We start from the raw sequence: 16,903 nt of genomic DNA on the forward strand, positions 1-16,903 counted from the left end.
ATGGAGGGTTAGGCTAGGTTAAGAGTAACAAAGATTTGGGCCTAGCTATAATGAAAGGCTTATGGTCTCAGGCAAAAACCTCATCAAGTGGGAAGATTTAATCAGAGTTCAAAGGGTTTCCCCAGAGCCTGTACCCCATCATAACCTCCATTACTGAATCCCTTCTTCTATCTGAGGTTTGGTCCCCTTATCTGTCAAATGAAGCCCTACCAGCTTTTAGACTCTTTGTGTTGCTAACTGGTTATGCCAACTTCTATGTTGAAGCATTTCCTAAGTACTTTACAAAAATTATTTCATATGGTCTTCACAACAACAAAGGACACTGTTTTTATCCTCATTTTAGAATTGCCCACACTCAAAACAAGTAAGGGGAGTCCTACAGCTTCCAAAGTTCCCAGATTGGTAGTTCAGAGGACGTCTGCATCCTCTGCCCCTCACTTGAGGCTGCATCACCAATTTTGCTATGGTCTGGACTGTTTTTAGCAAAACTTGGGCATGTTCCTTCTGTTGTTCTAAGGCCTACAACTTAGCCTGAGTTTGCTGAGCCTGCTATTGCTTGATTTCCTCTCCTTGAGTGACATATACTTTCTGAGCTATTTCTAGCAGTTCATCTAATGGTTTGTTTTACCACTTTTACAATTTCTGCAACTTATTATTAATGTCTGGCCAGGAGTTGGTGACAAAATAGACCCTCAAAAGACTCTGAGATGTTGGGTCCCCTGTAGAGGACCACAGGTCAGTGGGACTCAGACCCTGATGGCTGAACAAGCCATCTCAGGTGTTTGAGCCTGCTGATGGGCCTGTATCAGTTTCCCATCCCCCAGGAAAGAGATCAAACACATGGGTGCGACTAGGATGTGATTAGGTCCTCGAGATAAGCAGGGTATATACACCCACAGCCTGGAACAAAGAATTGCACTATGCCCTCAGGGGAAAACAATTAGGAAGGAGATTTATGGCTCCATAAAACTTGTGCCTTGCCTGGAAGAATAAACATTGGCTCTCTATACCATTCCCTGACCATCTCTTTCTATACACCTCTGGGTAAGTGATTCTTTCTCAGCTTTGCTTGGGGACAGCAGGGATCCCACACTTTCTCAGCTCTGATGCAGGATGGCAGGGTTCCCCATAACTGGATCCCCACAGTCCCCTAATTCCAATCCAGAGAACTTCCTCATGTTCTCCTTCAACCAATCCAAGAAGGCAAAGGGAGTCTTCTCTTTCTCCTGCTGTATCTCTTTTACCTTATTTAAATTTTTACTTTTAGGTACCACATTCTGAATTCCCTGTATTATTATTTCCCTTAATTCTCTCATATTTCACCTTTAGGTGAAATGATCCAAATTGGGGTCCTGTAAGGGGAGCTTTTCTGCTCCCCTTGAACCACCCTGGGCTAAAGGGTGAACATTGTCCCAATCTTTTGTTACAGCCCTTCTAATCTGTTCTTGTTCTCCTGTAAACAAAATATCTATGATAGCCACTGTCTCACCCCAAGTATATAAATTGGGTCCCAAAAATTGATTAAATTGTTCTGTGACCCCAGAGGAGTCCTCTATGAGCTTTTTCATGTCCTTTTTAAAGTTTCTGATTTTGGAGCTATTGAGCAGGGCATTCACATAACCAATCCCTCCCTGAGCAAGGGGAACCTCTCTCAGGGGAAAGACTTAGTGGTCCCAGGGAGTGGGGAATTCTTTTATCTTTAATTAGTTGTTTTAGTTCTCTCCACAGTGAGGCATGAGGAGGCATCCTTGGCATGGTGAGGTCAATCAATTCTCCACCATCTGCCACTCTTCCCGGGGGGAGGGGGTGGTAGTGTGGAAAGTGTAATAACCAGAACCAAAGGTGGAGCTGCATCCGGAGCTAGATGAGGGGCATAAGGAGAAGGAGGAACAACAAGAAGGGGATCCCACAGAGTTGGGGAACCCCCCCTTCTTCCTCCTTCTCCTTTTTCTCCTCAGTTGTTTTTGCAACTGGTAGCCAAAGGGCTGCATCTGAACTCTCTTCCTTGTTCCAAGGTTCTTTTGAGTTCACTTATAAGTTTAAATTTGGCAAACCCAGTACTCTGAGGACCTATACGTTGGTCAGAAAGCATTTACTCTGAGCTGAGAGACTGCCCATATGAAACAACAATATTCTACCATTTTCATTTCATCTTTCCCTTTATATTTTGGCAAAGTCCAATTAGCAAGCTTGGCGCCTAATGGGCTATCTTCCCAAACACCTGGAAAGGGGCTGTGTTTCTGACCTGGTTTTGACTGGGATTTCCCCATGGCTCACCAGTTCTTGTCCATTGAGGCTCACCATATCTTGCCAAGGGGTGGAGGCTCACTAGTTCTTGTTCTCTTTCAAGAACTCACTGATCTTTCCCTCTTATGGGAGGGGAGGCTGGCTAGATCTTGTTGAGGGCTCACTAGTTCTTGCTTTCTGTAGAAAGCTTGCCAATCTTGCCTTCTTGTCTCACTAAGCTCAGCCTTGTTTCCCCTCCCTGGTCACCCAGAGACTCACTACTTCTTGCCCCTGTTACTGGGGGCTCACCGATCTTGTCTTACCTGGGTCTGTGTGCATAGGACTTATGTGACTGACTCAAACTCTTCACTTGGTGGTGGTTGTCATACCCTTTCCAAAATTTCTGCTTTCCTGTAGCTGTCCTTTTTCAGGTCCTTTCCTTAAAAGCAAAAGGAAACTCCCAGACTGTTCCCTAGACTGCTGGCAAATGGCTGACAGGCACTTTTTCTAGTACTGACTGAGAAACCCTTCCCCAAATAAGGGGGATCCCAGATGAAATTGTGTGGGACAGAGACCACTACAAAAAAAAAAAGCAATACAAAGACTTAGATACCTGAAAGCAGAAGTGAGTTTATTGCTTTCTCATGAGAAAGGGCACTGCCCTTTGTTGCTCTAAGGGCACTGGCGAGGGAAGTATAAATTGATTATGAAAAGCAAGGTCCTTTTATACACTAACATGAGCCTCCCTCCCCAGATACTTTCCCCCTATCCCATTGGCTGGGCTTCAGGGAGCACAATCTATTTGTGTGAACCTCCCCCAGGAACAAAGAACCAAGGACAAGAAGAGGCTGGAAAGTTTTGCAAGAGTTTGCAAGCACGCACAGTTTAGGTTGTGTTGCAAAGCATGGAAAAGCTATTAACCCTTTTGAGGAGGCTTCACTTCTGAGAAATCATCCCTCACAAAGTGATTCAGGGTTAGAGTTAGCAAGGCATGATCAGTATATGAGGAAGGGGAACAAAGAAGTCAAGAGAGGAAAGCATAGAAGTGAACAGATTCACTAAAGGGTTTTGAGATTGAGAAGGGAGAAGAATGTAGTCAGAGTAGGAGTGATGGTCTAGCAAAATACCAAGAGGGAGAATGTTTGCAGATCACAGAAGGGATGAATAATAGTTTTAGGAGGAGTGAGACAGGGAGAGATGGAATGATAGGAGATTGTGGTCAGATCATAGAATTTCATTGTTCTTGATTATGAAAGTGGAGCACTTGTAGGAAATGTCAAGATCAAGACCATAACTCTTCCTGTGTGTAGCTGGGATAATGTGGAGAACTGGGCCATGGAAACTAAGTAGATCAAAGATCTTGGAACTGAGGTTATTTGCGGTAACATCAACATGCATGTTGAAATCTCCTAGTATGAGGGCAGGAGTTGAAGTAGAGTGGGAGGTTGAACCAGGCACTTAATTTATTAGAAGAGTGTCCCAGTTATTGGTGGATCTCAGACACTCTGGTGGATAACTGCAACCAGAATATAGAGTGGCTGACATATTTGGATAATGTGAACCTGAAAGGAAGGAGAGGTTACTGAGTGAGGGTGCTAAAAAAGACTGTAAGGGGCAATGGAGATCAAGGAGTATTTTTAAGCTCCCACTCTGTAATGAATGAATTGGGGGAAGAGAGAAGGAAAATCACTCCTAGAAAGGAGGGCAGGGAATGAGGTGTTCTCCTTGGGGAGCCAGTTGTCAATGAGAGTAGAAAATGGAAGGAGTAGGAGAAAACAATGGTAAACTGCGCAGTGAAGTACATGATTAACAAACTCAAAGAGAAATACCACTGTGCCTCTCTAATAAGCAAGATAAAAAAATGGGATTGGGAGCAATCTAAAGCCTGTTTCTTTATAGACATCTCCATTCAGTTTATCTACCAACTCCAGTCACATCCTCCCCAACCTAGATTTGTACTCCCACCTCCATAATCCCAGATTCTGGCTAATAAAACATTCACCATATCTCTCTTCATCTCTGGTATGCCATACCATTCTTATTAGTTTCTTTTGTTGGATCTTCATCTAGACACCAAGATTCTTTACTGGGCTGTCTTACCCTGTTTCTCTATACTATTTCACTTGGTGATTTTATGACCTTCCATGAATATAATTATCATCCCTATGTTGATGATTCCAAAATCTACTTATTCAGCCCCAATCTCCTTCCTAACCTTAAGACTCCTCTATTGGACATCTTGAACTGGCTGTCCTTTACATAACATAAACTCATCATGCTCAAAACTGAACTCATTCAATCTCTCTATCTTCCACTCAGTTGTCAAATTATCTTCCTAAACTACCTGCTACTCTCTTATTCAATAAATTCTAGTGGCTCTCTATTACCTCTAGGATAAAATATAAACTCCTATTTTGGTGTTTAAAGTCCTTCATAAACTGGCATCTTGCTACTTTTCCTGTCTTTTTATATCTTCTTCCCTCTGCATACTCTGTAAGCTACTTACACTGCCTCTTTGGTATTTTTTGCATCAGATACTCTATTGTATTTCCAGGGGCTGTCCTGTCCCCCAAGCTTGGAATTCTCTTGTTCCTCATCTCCACCTACTAACTTCTCTGGTTTCCTTCAAAAATCTCAGTTAAATTTCTACCTTCTCCAACATGACTTTGGCCATCCTCTTTAATCTTACTGTCTTCCCTCTGAGATTATCTCCAAATTATCCTCTCACTCCTTCTCTCTGTGTGTGTCTCTCTCTATATATGTATATACAGATATGTTTATATTTAATGACATGCATATGTGTATATATGACTGTGTGTATGCATATGTATATAAATGTATACAAGTACATATACACACATACATCTACAAATGGATATATGTATACATATGTGTATGTTTATATATGTGTATGTACACACACATACATAAAACATTTTTTGTTATCTCCCCCATTAGGCTGTGAGCTTATTGAAAGCACAACCTGCAGCAGGTGCACAATGCAGAAATTTCTGGACCTGGGTCAGGAAGATCAGAGTTCACATTTGGCCTCAGACACTTACTAGATATGTGACCACCCTGGGCAAGTTATATAGTCTCTGTTGTCCTCAGTTTCCTCAACAGTCAAGTGGGAATAAAATACTACCTATCTCCCAGGGTTGTGAGGATCACAGCAAATAATACTTGTTAAGTCCAAAGCCTGTAGCACAATGCCTGACTGATAGTAGGCACTATTGAAAGGCTTGTCCCCCTTCCCCATTTTTTACCTTTCTTTGAATCCCTAGAGCATAGCACAATGTCTAGGCTGATATAGTAATAAATACTTATTGAATTGACTTGACATAATTTTATTTGTTCTCTCTCTTCCACATAGCTGTAACTCTGAGTAATTATTTCAACACTGGAAAGGACATGCCAGTCAATCAACCATCCTATGAAATTAGCCATCATTTCCTCTGGCTTCACTGTCTAAACCATTCCTCCTTGGCCACCATCTTCCTATACGTGCTTTCTTCCACTTATGATGTAAGCTCCCTGAAGACGAGGACTGTCTTACTTGTATTTTTTGTCCCCTTCACATAATAAATTTCTTTCATTCTTTCAATATAACACACTTTTAAATTGATACGTCTTTGGCAGCCAAGGCAGATGACAACCTGACAGCTATAGTTTGTTTGCCCTGGAATTGGCAGGGCTGTCCATGCCTCTTCCTCTCTAACTTTTGTCTCCACTTTCTTTTCCCCTCACGCTCCCCACTGCACCCTGTCTTAATCATTCACATCTCTTGGTTATCATTTTGTTCCTCAGTGACATGCTTTCCGCATGTTGCCATCTCAGTTGTGACCAGTTTTGCTTTCTAATCTCACATTCAATAGCTCTTTTCAGAAGGAACTTGGCTTTTATAGTCAGTTGAGTTTAGCAACAAAAATAATCCTTTCCCATTCACAGTGAAGTGAAAAAGCAACATACATATCTATCTCTGTTGTGTGACCTGAACCACAATGCACAAAATTCCTGCCCTGCTCAAATGCATCCCCCCCCCCACTTCATGGTCATGAAACCTTCTCTCAATCAGGTAATTTCTGGCATTTAATTTTTAATGTACACCCTAAAAGCAGGGCCATTATCTCCAGTAGCTCATAGTAAATTGTACTCTATCCTATGCCCTCTTATCACCCTCTCTTTCTCTATGTGATCTGTCACAATCTCATAAGTTTATCTCTATGTAGAGGACTCATTAATCCATACAACCAAAGTTCATCACTCTCCTGAACAAATGTACTTTTTCTCTGACTACTTGCTATACACCTCTCTCCATTTGTGTGTCCAATAGACACCTCAAACCCCATAAAGGAACATGGATTTAGAGCTGCAATGGAGCTCATCATCCTCCCTTCAAAGCACATGCTTCTATTTTCCTAACTTCCCTATTTACATCCATGGCATCAACCACCTTCATTACGTAGGTTTACAACCTTGAAGTGAACTTCAGATCTTCAGTAATTCATCTTCCTGAAAGATTGCATCAGCTCTGAAACTTGTATCTCCTTAAGTATTTACTGGATCTGGGACTTCTCCCTCCCTCAGATTGGAGAGTGTGGAAGATAGACATTAGAGAGATCCTCCCAGATTTCCACACATAAGGAGAGAGCTCAGGACAGTCATCTCTTCATTTCCCATCCGGCTATAGGACTTCATTATGCTACCTTTCCACACCAAGTAATCTCTGCTCCCCTTTCTACTATTTTATGTGTTGTTTCCCTCCATTATATTTTGAGCTCTTTGAGGGCAGGGATTGCCTTTTGGCTTTAAAAAAAAAAAACCTAATATTTAGCACAATGCCTGGTATGTAGTAGACATTTAATAAATATTTATTGACCAATGGACTACACTTTCTCTTACCCCCATATACAACCAGTCAGTCAATAAACATTTGCTAAGCACCTACTATATGCCAGGCACTGGGCTAAGCAAAAGATAGTCTCTTCCCCTATGGACCTTATAACTTAATGGGGGAGTCAATAAGCAAACACATATGTGCAAACAAGCTATATACAGGATAAACAAGAAATAATTAACAAAGAGAAAGCAGTAGAATTACAAGGGCTTGAGACAGACTTCCCATAGAAGGTAGGATTTTAGTTGGAACTTAAAGAAAGCCAGGGAAGACAGTAGGTGAAGATAAGGAAAAAGAGTGTTCCAGGAAGGGGGGATAGCCAGAGAAAATGCCCAGCCTGAGAGTAGAGCCTCTTCTCTATGTAAGTGCATGGAGACTATTGTTACTAGATTGAAGAGGACATGGTAAAGAAGGAGGTATATGAAGACTTGACAGGTAGGAGGGGAGCTAAGTTAGGAAGGACTTTGAGTACCAAAGAAGATTTTTGTATGTGATCCTAGAGCTAGTAGGAGGCCACTGGGGTTTATTAAAGGAGGGTGAGGGTTAAATGACTGAACCTGTGCTTTTGGAAAATCCCTTTGGTGACTTAATCAGGTATTGACATTTCTATTTCTACAATATCTTTGTGTCTCTTATATCTACTTACATAGCATCCCCACCTCCACAACCATTCAGGCTGTACTCACCTCTTACCTGAACTTATGCAAGAGCTTCCTGATTGGAATCTCAGCCTCCATTCCTTCACTTTTCTGATATCATAAACAAATAAGAAGAGCATGAAAAAATTTACATATCAGATCTATGGGATAGGGAAAGGTTTATGACCAAAGAAGAGATAAAAAAAAAAACTACAGGAAGTAAAATGGATAATTGTGATTATATGAACTTGAAAAGCTTTAGCACAAACAAAATCATTACATCCAAAATTAGAAGGAAAGCCAAAAACTGGAGGGAAAATTTATACCAAATCTCTCTGATAAAGGCGTCATTTCTCAAATATGTAGGAAAGTGAGCCAAATTTATTAAAATAAGAGCCATTCCTCATTTGATAGTCAAAGGATATGAATAAGCAATTTTCAAAAGAAGAAATCAAAACTAGTCATAGTCATATAAGAAAATGCTCTAAATCATTATTGATTAGAGAAATGCAAATTGAGGTTCCACCTATGAGAGTACCTAACATGACAGAAGAAGAAAATAAGAAATGCTAGAGGGGATGTGAAAAAATTTGGGAAGACTTATATGAACTGATGCAAAATGAAATGAGCTAGAACCTGAAAGGGAGTATATCAGTTGGGGAATGACTGAGCAAATTATGGTATTATTTATTCATATAATCAGATATTATTATGCCATAAGAAGTAACAAAAGATGATTTCAGAGAACCCATGAAACTGATGCAGGCAGATTGAAGTGAACAGAAACAGAACAACTTATTTAAGAAAAGCAACATTGTAAAGAAAAGCAGTCCAAAAGACTTAAGAGCTCTGTTAAAAACAATCATCAAACAAGTCTTTAATAGACCCATGATAAAATGTTGCCAGCTTCTTAAGAGAGAGGTATTGAATACAAGGTGCAGAGAGAGATGTGCATTGTTACATGTTGAATTTCACATTGCTCACCCTCCCAATAAGCTGGGGAGAGGCTGGAAGAAAAGGAATTTGGAACTAAAAAGTTAAAATCCATGTTAAAAATAAACAAAATGAAAAACAAATTAAAAAGATGTGTACATTGTTGGATTTGATCATTGTGGAGATTTATATAATTCGATTATCCTTATTTGCCACATTATTCTTTCTTACTTTTTTTTGGAGAGAGGAAGGTAGGGCAATTGGGGTTAAAGTGACTTGCCCAAGGTCACAGGGCTAGTTTTATGTTAAGTATCTGAGCTTGGATTTGAAATCAGGTTCTCCTGACTCCAGGGCCATTGCTCTATTCTCTGTGCCACCTAGCTGCCCCCTTTCTTACTTTTTTAATGGGAGAGTGGGTTGAAGGGAGAAAAAAGAAGGAAGTTCAGAAGGAAGTACATAAAAAGTGAGAGTTTTAAAAGTAATGTGTGGAATTTATTATATTATAAAAATAGAAGTAAAAATGAACATTCACAATTTGAAATGAAATGTTCTTTTTGTCTTGTGCTATGTACAAGCTCTTTTTGGTGTTTGAGTTCAGGACAAAAAATACAATTTACATCTTTTTTTAAAAAAAGAATGTAATAGGAGGAGAAGAAGTGGAGTCACTGATTAGTTCCAACTTTTTCAAGAATTTCAGCCACCAAGCAGTGGATAACTAGTTGAGATAACAGGATCAAGTGAGGGCTTTGAGTATTTTTATATTTATGCCACAGTATATTTTCTATCTAAAACTTTTCAAATCTTCCATGATAGCTGCTTCTTTACACACATGTTCTACAAGTGGTTTTTTAAAAATTAAGACAAAGTTATTTGCCTGTTCCTTTTGGGCATTAAAAAGTTCATCTGTTAATGGTGGCAATATTTTAAATCTCTTTTACACAAAAATGTGTTTTCTTTCCTTTTTATCACAAAACTGCTCCATGTGAAAGGAACCTTAAAGGGAGAGTGTAGCTTACAGGACAAGAAAAGGGGAAAAGCTCACTTATCACAAGGTTTTAGTGAGAAGGGAAGAAAGAGTTTGAAAATCATCGTGAGGGGAGCAAGCAGGAAAATGGTACAAAGGGAAGCAGGTATCAAAGGACAGAGATGGGGAGGGGAGGAGGGAAAGAGAGAGGGAGAGAGAAGAAGGAGGGAGGGAAAGAGGAGAGAGAGAGATGTCTTGTTAATCCAGAGATCTAATAATTAAGGGTTGATTGCACTTTAGTCCAGAGGAATGCTTTGTGCCTAGGAAAAGTCTTTCTCATGGTTCCTCAGCTCAGGAATCCTCTTGTCTCAAAAGGGTTCTTGAACACGGCATGATCACACCCATTCAGGTAATCTTATACCTCTTTCTCTTAATCACCCCAGTTCCGGGTAATGGTCAGTCCTTCGGTTAGACTACTTTCATTTTCTATCTGCCTTCTGCTATTCACACATAACCAGGCTCCCGGCATACCACACAGCAACACTGATCCCCAAAGCTCAGCTCTGAGAGGAGGGAGAGAGAAGGCTGTGTATTTTGGTAAAGCCACAGTGCCTGGATTGGCCAGGTGAGGAGTTGGTAGCACCTGCGGGGGAAGGTGGGGGGGGGGGGGGGAAGTATGGGCTCTCTATTCTGTCCAGGGGGCAGATCTGCCTTTCTCATATAGTCTGCTTCATTTCTTTGCTTGCTTAGTTTTAGCTCTTGTTGAGTAGGGGTGAAATACATGTGTGATGGCTAAGTCCCCACTCCCTCCAAGAGCCCCAAGGCTGGCTTCTAGAGAACAATCCCTTTTCAGGTGAATGATTGTCCTTTCATGCTTTGCCAAATTTGTGAATGAGGGCTGTTTTTGAGGGAAGGTGGTTGTTAGAAGCTGAAACCAGGCCTGTTGCCTCTAGTCAAAGGGTTCTTAAATTGATTTATAAAAGTGCTCAGATTCAAAGCACAAGAAAGTGATTTTAAAGCACACTGAAACAGAACTGAATGTTTACCAGTTTCCCCCCCAAATATTTTAAATTCAGAGACCTGAAGACAAAATACAGGTGCCATCATATGCCAAAAACTACTATTCAGGTACAGTAATGGAGAAATGTAGCATGCCCACATTGTAGGCAAACAGTGTCTTTTCACAATAAACATTCCCCTTAGTTATTCACTTTATCATATTATATCTTTTGAACTCATTTGGAGAAATGAAAACCCTGACCAGTTAGGTATTTATTTAAGATTGCATAGTTAATGAGTGAAGGGGATTGAATTTCAGATGACCAGGACTGGGTCCTTCCTCTCAATACCCAATGAACTAGTTAGTAGATACACTCCCTTGTCTATTAACATGATTCAGGAACCTTGAGTTATTCACAACTAAATTAGAAAAGTGATATTTGTACATTCAATAATGCTTTTATTATTTATTTCTGTTCTGACAAAATTTTCCCCTTCAAAACCCCAAAGGCAAAATATAGGCATACTAAGCCTATACCTAAGTTCATAAAGTTTTATTATGATAAGGATGCATAATTAGTATGATAAATAATGACAAGAGATATCAATAGAAAGCATTTTTTAAAATATCTATAATATAGCTACTCTGTGTGACCTCAGGAAAGTGACAACTTCTGTGGGCCTCAGTTTCCTCATTTATAAAAGGGAGAAATGTGACTAGATGATATTGAATACCAGTTCTAGAATTATGATCCTATGATTAAGCTTACAAGTCTGCACTATCTATCAAAAACAAGATTGCATATGTGTGTGTATATCCATATCTGTATATATTTATGGGTGTGTATTTATCCATATATGTGTGTATGTTTGGGCAGCTAGGTGGTAAAGTAGGTAGAATATCAGGCCTGGAGTCAGGAAGTTTCATCTTTGTGAGTTCAAATCAGGTCTCATATACTTAACTAGCTGTGTGACCCTGGGCAAGTCACTTAACTCTACCCAAGTTTCTCATATATAAAATGAGCTGGATAAGAAAATGGCAAACTACTCTTGTATCTTTGCCAAGAAAACCCCAAATAGGGTGACAGAGTCAAACACAACTGAATAAGACAACCTACTGTGTGTATATGTATATATGCATGAATATATTTATGTATGTGTACATTCTATATTATACATGTCTGTGTTTGTATGTGCATATGTATGTAAATACCAAAGAAGGAAATGAGAGGCAATGTGCAATAGTGGATGGAGGGCTGGTCTCAGTGACAGAGTGACCTGGGACAAGAATTTAAGACCTAGGGGTGGCTAGGTGGCACAGTGAATAGAATACTGGCCCTGGAGTCAGGAGGACCTGAGTTCAAATCTGGCCTCAGACACCTAACCATGTGACCTTGGGCAAGTCACTTAACCCCAATTGCCCTACCTTTCCCCTCCAAAAAGCAAAAAAAAAAAAATCAAGTCCTAAATCTGACACATATTGCCTGTGTCATCTTGGTCAGGCAACTTTCTAAGGCTCTAAGTTGGAGAGCAAGTGCTGACCTGATCAAATAGAGGGAGTTTTTCCTGTATGGTTTTTAATATGAAAGTGAATATGCATTTAGAATGTGTTGTAGTTTTTTTGTCAAATAGGGAATCTTTCCTATTTAATTTTTGTTTTCTGATATACCCAATACTGGGATATTGAGTTCCATTGTTTCTGAATGTTCCTTGTCTTGTCTGTTTGATTTTTTAAAATCTGAGAAAACTGGAAAGTAGTCTGGCAGAAATTAGGCTTAGTCCAACATCTTTGACTGTATTCCCCAATATTCCATTTCTCCAGAGTAGTTCCCTACCCCCAGTGAAAGTTACGGATACTGTTCAAAACACATTTTAAACTTATGTTGCCTTTCATATACTAAGACAATAAAGTTGTGTCTTCAGTAATGGGGATGGGTTTGCATTGAAACATCCATGCTCTCAGTCAATTATGTTGACTGAGTAGTGCATGAAATGGGCTAGATAAAGTAAGTATAGGACTCCATAGGAAGAGACATAAAATCTATCATAATAGAGGGAAAGAGGGGAGGGAGAGGAGCATTGCATGAGATCTATTCTCATCAATATTGGTTCAAGGAAGAAATAACTTACTACATTAAATATAAAAATCTATCATACCCTACAGGCAGTAAAAGGGGGGAAGGCCTAAGGAAAGCAGGGGAGTTAGAAGGGAGGGAAGTAGTAGTAAGGGGGAAGGGTAAGAAAAGGAAAGGGGGCTAAAGAGGGAATCCTGAGGGAGGTGGTGGTCAAAAGGAAATTTCTTAAGGAGGGGAAGGGAGAAGGGAAAAATAAAAGCATAGCTAGGGGAGGGAATAGGATGGAGAGAAACACACAGATAGTAATCATAGCTGTGAATGTGAATGGGATGAAATCTCCCATAAAACAGAGGTGGAAAACAATATGGATTAAAAACCATAATCCTACAATATGCTGTTTACAAGAAATACATTTGAAACATGGTGATACATACAGGGTAAATGTGAAAGGCTGGAGTAAAATATATTATGCCTCACCTAAAGTTAAAACATCAGGGGCATCAATTCTTATTTCAGACAAAGCAAAAGCAAAAGTAGATTGAATTAAAAGAGATAAGGAAGGAAACTATATCCTGCTAAAAGGCACCATCAAAAATGAAATAATATTATTACTAAACATTTATGCACCAAGCAGTACAGCATCCAGATTCCTAGAGGAGAAGTTAAGGGAGTTAAAGGAAGAAATAGAGAGCAAAACTATGCTAGTGGGGGACCTCAATCTCTCCCTTTCTGAACTTCATAAATCTAACCTCAAAATAAACAACAAAGAAGTTAAGGAGGTAAATAGAATCTCAGAGAAGATAGATATGGTAGACCTCTGGAGAAAACTGAATGGGAATAAAAAGGAGTATACCTTCTTCTCAATGGCAGATGGCACATACACAAAAATTGACCATGTACTAGGGCATAAAAACCTCACAATTCTGTGCAGAAAGGCAGAAATATTAAAGGCATCCTTCTCAGATCATGATGCAATAAAAATTATATGTAATAAAGGGCCATGGAAGGATAGAAAAAAAACTAATTGGAAAATAAATAATTAATTTCTAAAGAATGAGTGGGTGAAACAAGAAATTATAAAAATAATCAATAACTTCATTCAAGAGAATGTCAATACTGAGACAACATACCAAAACTTGTGGGATGCAGCAAAAACTAGGGGAAGTTTTATATCTCTGAATGCATACATAAATAAAAGAGAATATGGAGGTCAATAAATTGGGCATGCAATTTAAAAGCTAGCAAAGAAGAAATTGAAAAAATTCTCAATTAAATGCTAAATTAGAAATAATGAAAACCAAAGGTGAAATTAATGAAATTGAATTTAAGAAAACTATTGAAATAATAAATAAAACTAAGAGCTGGTTTTATGAAAAAACCAATAAAATTGTTAGACCTTCAGTCAATATGATAAAAAAAGAAAGAAGAAAACCAAATTACAAATATCAAAAATGAAAAGGGTGAATCTACCTCCAATGAAGAGGAAATTAAAACAACAATTAGGAATTATTTTGCCCAATTATATGCACATAAATTTGACAATCTTAGTGAAATGGATGAATATTTACAAAAATATAAGTTGCCTAGATTAACTGAAGAGGAAGTAAATTACTTAAATAACCCCATCTCAGAAAAAGAAATTGAACAAGCCATCAATGAACTCCCTAGGAAAAATTTCCAGAGCCAGATGGATTTATTAGTGAATTCTACCAAACATTTAAAGAACAATTGATTCCAACACTTACAAACTATTTGGGAAAACTGGAGAAGAAGGAGTCCTACCACTAATTTTTATGATGCAAATATGGTATTGATACCTAAATTGGGAAGAGACAAAGTGGAGAAAAAAAAATTATAGACCAATTTCCCTCACGAATATATATGCAAAAATTTTAAATGAAATATTAGCAAAAAGACTACAGCAACTTATCATGATAATAATATACTTTGATCAAGTAGGGTTTATTCCAGGAATGCAAGGATGGTTCAATGCTAGGAAAACTATCAGTATAATTGATCACATCAACAACAAAACTAGCAGAAACCATCTGATTATCTCAATAGATGCAGAAAAGGCTTTTGACAAAATACAACACCCATTCCTATTAAAAACACTAGAAAGTATAGGAATAAATGGAGTTTTACTTAAAATAGTAAGTAGTATCTATCTAAAACCCTTAGCAAATATTATATGTAATGGGGATAAGTTAGAACCATTTCCAATAAGATCAGAGGGTAAAACAAGGATGTCCACTATCACCCCTCTTATTCAATCTGGTACTAGAAATGTTAACAATAGCAATAAGAGAAGAAAAAGAAATTGAAGGAATCAAATTTGGCAAAGAAGAGACTAAGCTATCACTCTTTGCAGATGATATGATGATATATGTAGAGAATCCAGTAAAAAAACTACTTGAGATAATAAATAAATTTGACAAAGTTGCAGGATGTAAAATAAACCCATGTAAGTCCTTGGCATTCCTGTATATCTCTAACAAAATCCCACAGCAAGAGATAGAAAGAGAAATCCTATTTAAAGTTACTGTAGACATTATAAAATATTTAAGAATCTACCTGCCAAAACAAAGCCATGACCTATATGAACATAATTACAAAACACTTTTCATACAAATAAAGTCAGATCTAACTAATTGGAAAAACATCAGTTGCTTGTGGCTGGATCAAGCTAATATAATAAAAATGACAACTTTACCTAAATTAAAGTACATATTTAGTGCCATACCAATCAATCTACCAAAAAGATTCCTTTATAGAGCTAGAAAATATAGTAGCAAGATTCATTTGGGAAAACAAAAGGTCCAGAATATCAAAGGAATTAATGAAAAGAAATGTTAAGGAAGGTGGCCTAACCATACCAGATTTTAATATGTATTATAAAGCAGCAGTCATCAAAACTACGAGGTACTGGCTGAGCAATAGAGTAGTGGATCAATGGAATAGATTGTGTACATGAAACTCAGCAGCCAATAACTATAGTAATCTACTGTTTGATAAACCCAAAGACCCCAATTTTTGGGATAAGAATGTGCTATTTGACAAAAACTTCTGGGAAAACTGGAACATAGTATGGCAGAAATTGGGCATAGACCAATATCTAACCCCATATGAAAAAAGTCAAAATGGGTGCATGATTGAAGTATAAAGACCGATACTGTAAGCAATTTGGAAGAGCAAGGAATAGTTTACCTGTCAGATATATGGAGAAGGGAAAATTTTGTGATGAAACAAGAGTTAGAGGGCTTTATAAAATACAAAATGAATAATTTTTATTACATTAAATTGAAAAGCTTCTGTACAAATAAAGCCAATATAACCAAGATTAAGAGGAAAGTGGAAAATTGGGAAAGAATTTTTACAAGCAGTGTCTCTGATAAAGGACTCATTTCTAACATATACAAAGAACTGAGGCAAATCTATAAGAATACATCCCCAATTGATAAAGGGTCAAAGGATATGAATAGGCAATTCTCAGAAGATGAAATAAAAAATATCTATAAGCATATGAAAAAATGCTCTAAATCACTATTGATTCGAGAAATGCAAATCAAAACAACTCTGAGGTACCATATTTCACTGGCCAGATTGGCTAAGATGACAAAACAGGAAAATGACAAATGCTGGAGAGGATGTGGAAAAATTGGAACACTAATGCATTGTTGGTAGAGTTGTGAACTGATCCAACCATTCTGGAGAGCAATCTGGAATTATGCCCAAAGGGCTATAAGTAATTTCATACTCTTTGGCCCAGCAATACCACGTCTAGTGTTATATCCCAAAGGGATCAGAGAAGTGGGAGGAGGACTTGTATGCACAAAAATATTTATAGTAGCTCTTTTTGTGGTGGCAAAATATTGGAAATTAAGGGGATGCTCATCAATTGGGGAATGGCCCCAAAAGTGTGGTGTATGAATATAATGGAATACTACTGTGCTATAAGAAATGAGTAGCAGATGTACTTCATAATAACCTGGAGAGACTTATATAAAATTATGCTGAGCAAGAAGAGCAGAACCAGGAGAAATCTGTACAGAATCACAGACACAATGTATGTGTGATGACTAACTTTGATAGACTGGGCTCCTCTCAGCAATGTAAGGTTATAAGACAATTCCAAAAGACTCATTATCAAAAGAGATATCCACATCCAGAG

General features: G+C 38.3%; 1 protein-coding gene across 1 annotated transcript in view; it reads left to right on the top strand.

Annotated features, from left to right (window-relative positions):
* Positions 1-10,121: 10,121 nt before the first annotated feature.
* The window catches only part of GIMAP8 (GTPase, IMAP family member 8), a 76,683-nt gene continuing 69,901 nt past the window's right edge, over positions 10,122-16,903 (top strand). The window contains exon 1 of the mRNA XM_069083621.1: positions 10,122-10,283. The gene's annotated coding sequence lies outside the window, so the exon portion shown is untranslated. The remainder of the gene's footprint in view (positions 10,284-16,903) is intronic.

The sequence above is a fragment of the Petaurus breviceps genome, unplaced genomic scaffold (assembly GCF_028583685.1).
Source record: "Petaurus breviceps papuanus isolate PSGF00001 unplaced genomic scaffold, PetGlider_PUasm1.0 115, whole genome shotgun sequence".
Taxonomy (NCBI): Eukaryota; Metazoa; Chordata; class Mammalia; order Diprotodontia; family Petauridae; genus Petaurus; species Petaurus breviceps.